Source organism: Pieris brassicae, unplaced genomic scaffold (genome assembly GCF_905147105.1).
Source record: "Pieris brassicae unplaced genomic scaffold, ilPieBrab1.1, whole genome shotgun sequence".
NCBI lineage: Eukaryota > Metazoa > Arthropoda > Insecta > Lepidoptera > Pieridae > Pieris > Pieris brassicae.
Genome location: NW_025576180.1, coordinates 5001 through 13550, shown reverse-complemented (window position 1 = coordinate 13550; position 8550 = coordinate 5001). Strand labels below are relative to the sequence as shown.

Genomic DNA, 8550 nt, shown 5'->3' with positions numbered 1-8550 from the left:
GTCCAATACTCTGCTCAAAGCAGTCACCGTCGACTTCCCGTGCATGAATCCGTGCTGATTGGGCGATATACGGCCGTATAGGCCCGGTGTACACTCGCAGATCAGCCTCTCCAGGATCTTCCCCAGTACCGACAGAAGCGTAACGGGCCTGTACGCTTTCGGGTCCGTGAGTGGTCTCCCATTGCCCTTCGGTATAACAACCAGCCTTCCGATCTTCCAAACGTCTGGAAACACGCCTTCTCGGACACAAAAGTAGATAGGGACAGCGGGAATCTCGTTAATCCATTCATGCGCGTCACTAATTAGATGACGAGGCATTTGGCTACCTTAAGAGAGTCATAGTTACTCCCGCCGTTTACCCGCGCTTGCTTGAATTTCTTCACGTTGACATTCAGAGCACTGGGCAGAAATCACATTGCGTCAACACCCGCGAGGGCCATCGCAATGCTTTGTTTTAATTAGACAGTCGGATTCCCCTTGTCCGTGCCAGTTCTGAGCTGACCGTTGAACGGCGGTCGTACAGAACCGCGCCGGGCCGCACGCCGCGAAGCGCGCGTCCGTCGCGGCCTTACGGCTAGGAAGATCCGCGGAAGGCCGGAACGCGGTCCGGATTCAGCACGAAGCGCGCGAACGCAACGAGCATCGACCAGGCCCGGCACCGGCCGCATCCGCTTCCCGTCCAAACCCGACACGCCCCGGTCCTCAGAGCCAATCCTTATTCCGAAGTTACGGATCCAATTTGCCGACTTCCCTTACCTACATTATTCTATCGACTAGAGGCTCTTCACCTTGGAGACCTGCTGCGGATATGGGTACGAACCGGCGCGACATCTCCACGTACATCCCTCACCTGAATTTTCAAGGTCCGCAGAGAGTATCCGGACACCGCCGCAAATGCGGTGCTCTTCGCGTTCCGAACCATATCTCCCTTCTATAGGATTCCATGGAACTCGAACGCTCAGGCAGAAAAGAAAACTCTTCCGGACCCCTCGGCGGCGTCTTCAGGCCACTTTGGGTTACCCCGTCGAACACTCGCTCGTAATAAACGAGGGAACGATTATTGAAACGGTTCCGCTGCCGGGTTCCGGAATAGGAACCGGATTCCCTTTCGCTCAAAGGGGCGTTGTTGTTTTGAAAAAAAACACGCCGCATCGACATAAGATCTCTCCTTGAGCTTAGGATCGACTGACTCGCGAGCAACTACTGTTCACGCGAAACCCTTCTCCACGTCAGTCCTCCAGGGCCTCGCTGGAGTATTTGCTACTACCACCAAGATCTGCACCGACGGAGGCTCCAGGCGGGCTCACGCCCAGACCCTTCTGCGCTCTCCGCCGCGCACGTCCTACTCGTTACGGCATAAGTATGCATACGCACATTATTGCCCGTAACGGTAGTGTATAGCAGAACGCTTCAGCGCCATCCATTTTCAGGGCTGGTCGCTTCGGCAGGTGAGTCGTTGCACACTCCTTAGCGGATTCCGACTTCCATGGCCACCGTCCTGCTGTCATGAGCGACAACGCCTTTCATGGTGTCCCATGAGCGTTCTTTAGGCGCCTTAACACTACGTTTGGTTCATCCCACAGCGCCAGTTCTGCTTACCAAAATTGGCCCACTTGGCATCGTCATCAGATCTCCGGCTTCATCGTTCGAGTAAGCCGGAGTTCTCACCCATTTAAAGTTTGAGAATAGGTTGAGGTCGTTTCGGCCCAATGCCTCTAATCATTCGCTTTACCGGATGAGACTGTTGCGCGTCGACGCCAGCTATCCTGAGGGAAACTTCGGACGGAACCAGCTACTAGATGGTTCGATTAGTCTTTCGCCCCTATACCCAGTTCCGACGATCGATTTGCACGTCAGAATCGCTACGGTCCTCCATCAGGGTTTCCCCTGACTTCGACCTGACCAGGCATAGTTCACCATCTTTCGGGTCCCAGCATCTGTGCTCAGAGCGCGCCTGCATTCACGGATTGGAAACGAGACGCCTCGGGGGTGCGAGAGCGCGTCTTGCGGCGCGACGCTCCATCCCCCCTGAGCGCGCGGCTAGCGCGCGCCTTCACTTTCGTTGCGCCTCTCAGTTTTGTCTGTTAATCAAATGAATGAAAAACTCAATGACTCGCACACATGCTAGACTCCTTGGTCCGTGTTTCAAGACGGGTCCTGCGAGTGCCCGAAACTGAAACATCGCCGACAGATACGCGCACGGTCAGAGACTGTGCCGGCTGCGACGACAGCGGCGCCGCGCCCGCGTCCGCACATAGGCAGGAAACGGGCGACGACACGAACACTTGCGTCGGGCCTGACGCGCGCGAGGCGCGTGCGCGATTCTAGTCGAAAACTACCGTCCGACTACTGTCGGCCACGGTCGCGGTCGAACGGCTGACGTTGTTGAGACGCCGCCGCTCGGCTCCGGGACCGCGCTTAGACAGTGGAGTCGAACGGGTCGCGATGTATTTGTGTACTGAGAGAGAAGTGCACGCCGTCCGCGGACGTCGACACGCCCGACCCGTGCGCGCGCGCCGAAACGCGCGCGCATCGAGGCGCGGGCTAGTACGCCGCGGAATGACGATGAATCTCTCCGTTCGTTCATTCGAGTTTCGCAGGTTACCCCTGAACGGTTTCACGTACTCTTGAACTCTCTCTTCAAGTTCTTTTCAACTTTCCCTCACGGTACTTGTTCGCTATCGGTCTCGCGGTGATATTTAGCCTTAGATGGAGTTTACCACCCACTTAGGGCTGCACTCTCAAGCAACCCGACTCTTAGGAGTGTCCCTCTCGCAGACTCGCCCCGTCGCTACGGGCCTGGCACCCTCTGCGGGAAAACGGCCCCCGTTCAAGACGAACTTGGACGGTAGCGGAGTCCGCGAGAAAGCGGAACCTCCCGAACACCACATCTCCCGCGACCGAGACGACCGCGGGATTCAGTGCTGGGCTCATCCCTGTTCGCTCGCAGCTACTAAGGGAATCCTGGTTAGTTTCTTTTCCTCCGCTTACTAATATGCTTAAATTCGGCGGGTGATCCTCCCTGATCTGAGGCCAACGATAAAAAGGTGTGAGGCAGACGCGATATCCGTCGGCGCAACGGGCGTACGCGACACGCTATTTTTACAAGCGCGTCGACGACGCCACGCGCCCTCCGGACGTCGAGTCCGCCTACATTATATGCGCTCGCACGAAAGCGGCGCGGCACCTTGCGAACAGCGTGGTGGTGGCGACACATAGATGTCGCGTTGCGCGAAATCAATCAATCGCACACCACCAAGCGGTTCTTCTGTTGTTGTTCGTTAACGACGGCATCGTTCCGTCCGTTTTAAGAACACACGTCACAATAATTTCGTACACACTACAATTGCACAAACACCGCACGCACACACTGGGCGCAACCGCTAGAGCAGCGGGCGCGCGCGTTTCGCTTCCTCTCGCGAGAGTAAGAGAAACTGAGCCGAACGCGACAACTTTCAACGACAGCGTCGAGACACGTCGACGCGCGCACCGGCGCCGACCGTCGCGCGATCGCCATGCGGGACCGGGACGATGCGAGCAAACACGCGCGACGCGTAAACGCGAACGTCGTTGTCGTCGTTGTCGTTGTCGTTGCGTAAAGACTCGACGCGCACCCGTGCCGCGGGAGACACGGTGCGGCGGGGAGAATTTATTTGTGCGACAAAAGTATCGTATAGACGTGGCTTAACACGGCCAATACGGATGACGAGTCGTAATCGAACATATATTCGAACGGATCGTTCGGCCGCTCGGCGGCCTAGCGAAACCGTCAATTGCACGCGCGACAGAGATGCGGCGCTACGACCGGAGTCGCAGCGATCGCCGCTCGTCACGCGAACAGTGTGGCTTTTTGTTTTTATGCAGCCGGCCCTCAGACAGGAGTGGTCCTGGATATTTCTCCACGGACCGCAATGTGCGTTCGAAATGTCGATGTTCAAATGTGTCCTGCAGTTCACACTATGACGCGCAGTTAACTGCGTTCTTCATCGACCCGCGAGCCAAGTGATCCACCGTTCAGGGTAATCGTTTTGTTTTTGTGTGTGTTTTTGTATGAGAAAATATAAAAGGTGCGAAAAAATTAAACAAAAAAATTTGAAAATAATACTTATCATTAACGTGTACGACAAATGAAAAGAAAGAAAATCTCTTTTATTTGCGTGGTTGTACACAAAAATTAAAATATTATTTCAAAGTATCAATAGGCGATAGCGACACGCTAATCAAAGCGTGTCGCAACGCACACGTCGCGAATCGACGAGAGAGAGTCAACCGTCTCGGATTCGATTTTGATTCGTATCATTCACGTGTTTTTGTATTTTTTTCTTTTTTTGCGAGTCTTTGACAACAACAAAACAAAAAGAAAAAACCAACGTTAATGATCCTTCCGCAGGTTCCCCTACGGAAACCTTGTTACGACTTTTACTTCCTCTAAATGATCAAGTTTGGTCAACTTCCCAGCAACGCCGACGGCCGTGAGGCCACCGCGTGTCGGTCCGAAGACCTCACTAAATCATTCAATCGGTAGTAGCGACGGGCGGTGTGTACAAAGGGCAGGGACGTAATCAACGCGAGCTTATGACTCGCGCTTACTAGGAATTCCTCGTTTATGGGGGATAATTGCAAACCCCAATCCCCAGCACGAAGGAGTTTCAACGGGTTGCCCGGGCCTCTAGGCCAGGGAGAACATGTTGATTCCTTCAGTGTAGCGCGCGTGCGGCCCAGGACATCTAAGGGCATCACAGACCTGTTATTGCTCAATCTCGTGCGGCTCGAAGCCGCCGGTCCCTCTAAGAAGAATTTTAATACGTCGCCAGTGAGTTGCGCTCCCCGAGAGTCGCGCACACCTTGAATGACGACGCCTATTTAGCAGGCTAGAGTCTCGTTCGTTACCGGAATTAACCAGACAAATCGCTTCCACCAACTAAGAACGGCCATGCACCACCACCCACCGAATCAAGAAAGAGCTGTTAATCTGTCAATCCTTCCGGTGTCCGGGCCTGGTGAGATTTCCCGTGTTGAGTCAAATTAAGCCGCAGGCTCCACTCCTGGTGGTGCCCTTCCGTCAATTCCTTTAAGTTTCAGCTTTGCAACCATACTCCCCCCCGGAGTCCAAAATCTTTGGTTTCCCGGAAGCTGCCCGCCGAGCCATTGTAGTAACGTCGGCGGATCGCTAGATGACATATTTACGGTTAGAACTAGGGCGGTATCTAATCGCCTTCGAACCTCTAACTTTCGTTCTTGATTGATGAAAACACCTTTGGCAAATGCTTTCGCTGATGTTCGTCTTGCGACGATCCAAGAATTTCACCTCTAACGTCGCAATACGAATGCCCCCAGTTATCCCTATTAATCATTACCTCGGAGTTCTGAAAACCAACAAAATAGAACCGAGATCATATTCTATTATTCCATGCACGAAATATTCAAGCGGCATTTTGAGCCCGCTTTGAGCACTCTAATTTGTTCAAAGTAAAATTGTCGGCCCACCTCGACACTCACCGAAGAGCACCGCGATAGGATTTTGATATTGAACCGGCGTTTTACCGCCGGCTCACCGACGATATGCTCCGCAGACGTGTCAGTATCACCGCGGATGCGGTGCACCGACAGCGCGGCGCACAAATGCAACTACGAGCTTTTTAACCGCAACAATTTTAGTATACGCTATTGGAGCTGGAATTACCGCGGCTGCTGGCACCAGACTTGCCCTCCAATTGTTCCTCGTTAAAATATTTAAAGTGTACTCATTCCGATTACGAGGCCTCGTAAGAGTCCCGTATCGTTATTTTTCGTCACTACCTCCCCGTGCCGGGAGTGGGTAATTTGCGCGCCTGCTGCCTTCCTTGGATGTGGTAGCCGTTTCTCAGGCTCCCTCTCCGGAATCGAACCCTGATTCCCCGTTACCCGTGACAACCATGGTAGTCGCAGAAACTACCATCGAAAGTTGATAAGGCAGACATTTGAAAGATGCGTCGCCGGTACTGGACCGTGCGATCGGCAAAAGTTATCCAGATTCATCAAAATTAACGACTTCGGACGCATGGCCCTCCGCCGATTGGTTTTGATCTAATAAAAGCACTCATCCCATCACTGGTCAGAGTTCTGATTGCATGTATTAGCTCTAGAATTACCACAGTTATCCAAGTAACTGAGTAAGATCTAAGGAACCAAAACTGATATATTGAGCCATTCGCGGTATCGCCTTAATACGGCTTGCACTGAGACATGCATGGCTTAATCTTTGAGACAAGCATATAACTACTGGCAGGATCAACCAGGGAGCTGCTTACGCAAACGACACGCCTACACCGCGGTCACGCGGCTTCGGCGAGCCGCTGGCTCGGCGGCGTCGAGGGGCGCGCGCTTGCGCGCGCGCCTTCTCGACACGCGTGAACGTAACGCGTCGAATTTGCACGCGACGCGACGTTCGCGCTTCATATCGATAGACTAACTTTGACCGGTCTACGAGCGGCCGTCCCGTCACGATCTCGCAACGAGGTGATGTACAACGATGCTCGACCACTGTGAGGGACATAAAACTGCAACGAACACGACCCCGCGGGCGGGAATCGATGTTGTGACAATTTGAAAATTGAACATTCATCTAAACGCAACTTCTCAATTTTTATTCAATACGTTATTGTAAACATATTAAAACTCGGCTGGCAATTACATGCGCACACACACGCATGATTCGCACTAGATACGATCAACGCCCGGAGCTTGAGGGATAAATTCCAACACGACGCTGCGCACACCGTTTCGACGATGGGCGCGTGTGCGTCCTCTTTTATACATTCTTTCCATATACGGTCGCCGTGGCGACCGCGCACGTGTCGAACACGCTAGGCGCCCTGCGTTGAGGTGTGCCTAGAAGCGTATTCTTTTAACATCACAGATAACACCGGGGGAGACGGTCCCAAATCTTGGTCGATTGGTAACATCACCATACGGTCTGCGAACGCGGTGCTATAATATAATTTTATATTATATTATATAAAATATGAGGAGGAGTAGTATGTATATTCTTTGTTATTTTGTGTTGACACAAGAGAGATATATAAAATGTACTATACACCACACACACAGAGAGAGAGAGAGCTGGGAAAGATCTCGGCGGTCTCGCATTCGAAATACGAATTTGATATAATTTCCTCCGAAAATCCATACCCATATCTATATCATCCATGCGCGAATATATGTATATAATATTCTCACACTTCGCACAAACACAAAAACAAGAACACATTCTCTCTCGTCCGTCGTTCGTGTCTATTTGAGACGAACGACGCGCGGCAACGAGAACGAGTCGACGCTGTGCGCACGACTGTTTCGCTCCACATCTATACCGAGAGCAATAGTCCGCGTCGGCATTGGAGCGGACGTCGAATGTTTCTCGTAGAGCGAGCGAGAGAGAGACGATTTTTCATTTTATTATGTATGTGTATTGGCGTGCAGTAGTAGCACGTAGTAGTACTAGTAGTAGTAGTAAAAAAATATTATTATTTATTTTATTGACTGATATGATTTTGTTTGTTTTCTTTTTTTTGCATAGACATTTGTATTGATAGATATGTTTCTCGTTGAAGCTCGCAGCACACGCTCAGAGAAATGGCAATGTGGGTTTATTTGAAGAAAAAAAAAACAATTAATTTATTAATAATATGTATGTATGTATGTATGTATGTATGTATGTATGTATGTATGTATAATAATGAATTATAATAATTATTCCGATGCAACGTCAGAGGAAAATGTTTCTCGTACAGGTGCGGCGCGCGACGGCCGGCCGCTCGACAGTTTCGCGCCGAATGTTTCTCGTTGAAGCTCGCAGCACACGCTCAGAGAAATGGCAATGTGGGTTTATTTGAAGAAAAAAAAAAACAAAAAAAACAATTATATTTATTAATAATATGTATGTATGTATGTATGTATGTATGTATGTATGTATAATAATGAATTATAATAATTATTCCGATGCAACGTCAGAGGAAAATGTTTCTCGTACAGGTGCGGCGCGCGACGGCCGGCCGCTCGACAGTTTCGCGCCGAATGTTTCTCGTTGAAGCTCGCAGCACACGCTCAGAGAAATGGCAATGTGGGTTTATTTGAAGAAAAGAAAAAACAAAAAAAACAATTATATTTATTAATAATATGTATGTATGTATGTATGTATGTATGTATGTATGTATAATAATGAATTATAATAATTATTCCGATGCAACGTCAGAGGAAAATGTTTCTCGTACAGGTGCGGCGCGCGACGGCCGGCCGCTCGACAGTTTCGCGCCGAATGTTTCTCGTTGAAGCTCGCAGCACACGCTCAGAGAAATGGCAATGTGGGTTTATTTGAAGAAAAGAAAAAACAAAAAAAACAATTATATTTATTAATAATATGTATGTATGTATGTATGTATGTATGTATGTATGTATAGTAATGAATTATAATAATTATTCCGATGCAACGTCAGAGGAAAATGTTTCTCGTACAGGTGCGGCGCGCGACGGCCGGCCGCTCGACAGTTTCGCGCCGAATGTTTCTCGTTGAAG

At 50.5% G+C, this 8550-nt stretch overlaps 2 non-coding genes and 1 pseudogene across 2 annotated transcripts; all 3 read right to left on the bottom strand.

Annotated features, from left to right (window-relative positions):
- Positions 1-220: 220 nt before the first annotated feature.
- On the bottom strand, positions 221-3036 carry LOC123719674 (annotated as a pseudogene).
- Positions 3037-3865: 829 nt separating this feature from the next.
- Positions 3866-4022, bottom strand: LOC123719671. The gene has a single exon (XR_006755741.1). It is a non-coding gene; the product is annotated as a 5.8S ribosomal RNA (ribosomal RNA).
- A 351-nt stretch (positions 4023-4373) lies between these two features.
- LOC123719672 lies at positions 4374-6281 on the bottom strand. The gene has a single exon (XR_006755742.1). It is a non-coding gene; the product is annotated as a small subunit ribosomal RNA (ribosomal RNA).
- Positions 6282-8550: the final 2269 nt, after the last annotated feature.